Below are 3,966 nucleotides of genomic sequence, written 5' to 3'. Positions count from 1 at the left end.
CATATATAGTAATTCAACCTCAATTCTCTTAGTTAATGTTATGTAGTATAATTCCTTAGTTTAATCAAAACCCAATTTGTTATTTATCTTAGCATTGAGCGATAACCATACATTATTGCATAGGTGCATAAATTGAACTTAACCTAAACCAGTCTCTGGGGGAACGAATCTGATTTATATCTTATACTATTTGTGAACGCGTATACTTGCGAGTAATTTTAGCACGTGTTTTCGCCCTAACAAGTTTTTGGCGCCGCTGCCGGGGACTCGGTGTTGTTAATTTTTAGTTTATGTGATTGTCATCAGTGGTCGTTAAAGTTCACTGATTCGGATTCTTTTACTTTCACGGTTTACTTGTTGTGTTTTAAGTACTCATTACAATGGGAGATCCAGCAGCACGAATGAAAGCCTTGATGGATTTTTCTCAACCCAAGATCAATGACATTCAATCTAGCATTTTCAGGCCAGCTATCACAGCTAATACCTTTGAGATCAAGCCTAGCATAATTCAATGGGTGCATAATTCAATCCAGTTTGGGGGTTCTCCAATGGAAGATCCCAATATGCACATTAGGGATTTCATTGAGATCCGCGACAACTTCAAGTTCAACGGTGTTTCTGAAGATGATGTGAAGCTGAGACTATTCCCATTTTCTCTGAGAGATAAGGCTAAGAGCTGCTACCAGCCGGTTTGATTACTACTTGGGAAGATCTTGCTCAAAAGTTTCTCAATAAATTCTTCCCTATGGCAAAGACAGCTGCAATCCGGAATGCTCTTACTCAATTTACGCAGCAATCAGGAGAATCTCTATGTGAAGCTTGGGAGCGCTACAAGGAGATGCTTAGGAAGTGTCCTCATCATGAAATGCCTGATTGGACGATCATTAATTGCTTCTATAACGGGTTGGGAGCACAGTCAAGACCCATACTCGATGCAACATCAGGTGGAGCATTATGGGCAAAGAGCTATGAGGAAGCTTATGATCTAATTGAACTGATGGCTGCTAATGAATATCAATATCCAACCCAGTGATTGCCACAGGGCAAGGTAGCAGGAGTTATTGAAGGGGATACAGCTACTGCTATCATTGCTCAACTAAAGGCGTTGCCTACGAAAATTGATTTTCTGGCTAACTATGGTGTTAATCAGATAACCAGAGTTTGTGAACTGTGTGCAGGTTCGCATGCGACGGAGAAATGCGCTATATCTAGTGAATCAGCTCAGTTTGTGAGCAACTTTCAGAGATCACAGCAACCAGTTGTAGACACTTATCATCCTGACAACCGGAATCATGCTAACTTCAGCTGGAGCAACAATCAGAATGTGGTACAGCAGCCTTATCAGTAGTTTGGATCAAATCAATTCAATCCTTCTGGTTTTCAGCAATAATTTGTACCAATACAACAACTCCAACTTCAACAACAAACTCATCATGCAGGTCAATTTTCAAATAAAAAATCTGAATTGGAGGAATTGAGGCTTATGTGCAAAAACTAGGCTCTTATATGCCAAATCCAGGCTGGTTCTATCAAGACCTGGAGAACCGGATAGGATAAATTGCTAACGCCTTATTGAATCGACTACCAGGAATGCTTTCTAGTGATACAAAAGTTCCAGGCAATAGGGAAGCAGAAGAGCAGGTTAAGATAATTACGTTGAGGTCTGGGAAGGTTGCAAACCCTGAAAAATCTCATATTCCAGAATCTGAAGTTTTGGCTAAAGAAGAAGTGCAGAAGGAAGCAGAAGTGGAACCAAGAAAGTATACTGTTGAGCACACTCCTTCTGAGGGTAATACAGGGGAGAAACAGATCTATCCTCCACCTCCTTTTCCTAAATGACTGTAAAAGAAAAAGCCGGATAAGCAGTTTGAGAAGTTTCTGGAAGTGTTCAAGAAACTTCATATCAACATACCTTTCGCTGAAGCTCTTGAACAGATGCCTAGCTATGCAATGTTTATGAAAGGTATTCTCTCTCAAAAAGTGAAGCTCGATGACTTAGAGACCGTTGCTCTTACGGAGGAATGCAGTGTTGTGCTGCTACAGAAGTTGTCTCTGAAACTTAAAGATCCTGGAAGCTTCACTATTCCTTGCACTATTGGAAACTTGTCTTTCGACAAATGTTTATGTGATTTGGGAGCTAGCATCAATCCAATGCCCTTATCTATCTTCAAGAAGCTTGGTCTACCTGATCCGAAACCAATATACATGTCATTATAACTAGCTGATCGTTCCATCGCTTATCCACGAGGTATAGTGGAGGATGTTTTGGTCAAGGTGGATAAACTTATCTTTCCTGCTGACTTTGTAATTCCTGACTTTGAGGAGGATAAGAAGATTCCCATTATCTTGGGGAGACCATTCTTGGCTACTAGCCGAACTATGATCGATGTGCAAAAAGGAGAGCTTACGATGAAGGTTCACGATCAAAATGTCACTTTTAATGTGTTCAAGGAAATAAAGTTACCCACAGCTAAAGAGGAGTGCTTTAAAGTAGAGTGGGTAAACTCTATCGTGAATTCGGAACTTGAGCAATTGGCAAAGTCAAAGACCTTAGAGAGATCCTTAATGGGGAAATCAGTTATTGATGACAAACAAGGAGCAGAGCAACTGCAAGTTTTGAATGCACCTCCATGGAGGAGGAAGTTGGATATGCCATTCGATTCTCTTGGGTTAACAGAGCTAAAAATTTCTCATGAGCATCTCGAGCCGTCTATTGAAGATGTTTCCACACTTGAGCTTTACCCACTACAAGATCACTTGAGTTATGCATTCTTAGGTGCACCCCCTGATAAAGGGTTGAGATATATTTTTGATGACGTAGAGGGTAGTCGAACGGATCCTCCAGTGCCTACAGAGGGTTCTTCTCATGCACAACAGGCAGTTGATAGGACTGTGTTAGTGTATACTGAAAATATTTATTTGAAGTATGTACATTTATTTCTGGCCAGTTTATTTGAGAATCATTTGAATTTTACATGTTGTCTAATATTATATATTATGAAAAATCTAGTATCAAATGGGATACAGAATATTAGATTGTTAAATACGGTTATATAATATAATAAGGTTCACAACACATGTGGTGTTGGACAATCCACTGGTATGGTTGTAGTATTATTTAGATTAGTTTATATTGACTAATAAATAATACTAGTATACTTTGTGTATATTGAACAGGATCAAATTTAGAATTGTTCCCTTAATACTGATTAAGAAGGAGAACTAAGATTCTATGTTATTATTAATGCTTAGGTTCTTAATCCGGAAATAGTAATTGACACGTGTATATTATTTACATGCTTTGATTTATATATGAAATAATTCTTTTGAATTATATCATTATATTTTGGGTGATGGAATTATATACATGGTGGATATTATTTATTGAAGGAATCCATGTCCTGATAATATTCGGGTTAATGATGTCCCCTTGAAAGCTCAAAAAGATTTAATTATGTGAAACCCTGCAGGTGGAATTTATTCTGGCATAATTAAATAAAGGTTGAGTGGATGATCAAGGATAAAAGATATTAATTAAATAAATTATCAGTAATTTATTTAATTAATGGACATATGATATTTTAAACATGGGGAATTTAATAAGCAAATAATATTGGAACCGAATTAATTAAATTACGGTATTAGGAAAGGTAGTGCAAATATTAATTCTTTAGTGGATTGAATTAATATTTAATTACATTGGGCTAGGCTCAAGATGTAATTAGAAGGCCCAACCTAATTATCCATGGTCCCTATTGTAGCCTATATATATTCTTATTCTCTTCTTGCTTGGAATTGTGTGAAAACATATTGTAGCCACCAAGGAGCAAGAAGAGAGGAATACTTGAGAAGACGGAGGCCACACTTCGCTCAAGGGAATTTGGGAATACAATAGAAGAGCGTGGAATCAACCACTAACAAGGTAATCCTCTTTTCGTAATCTTTATCGTAAAACGTAGTAACACC

The 3,966-nt window shown here is 37.7% G+C and overlaps 1 non-coding gene across 1 annotated transcript; it reads right to left on the bottom strand.

Moving 5' to 3' along the window:
• Positions 1–760: 760 nt before the first annotated feature.
• Positions 761–867, bottom strand: LOC141699471 (small nucleolar RNA R71). Its single transcript, XR_012565934.1, has one exon. It is a non-coding gene; the product is annotated as a small nucleolar RNA R71 (small nucleolar RNA).
• Positions 868–3,966: the final 3,099 nt, after the last annotated feature.

Source organism: Apium graveolens, chromosome 11, assembly GCF_009905375.1.
Source record: "Apium graveolens cultivar Ventura chromosome 11, ASM990537v1, whole genome shotgun sequence".
NCBI classification, from domain to species: Eukaryota; Viridiplantae; Streptophyta; class Magnoliopsida; order Apiales; family Apiaceae; genus Apium; species Apium graveolens.
Note: the sequence above shows the minus strand (reverse complement) of the source record. Positions and strands in the feature narration are given on the sequence as shown.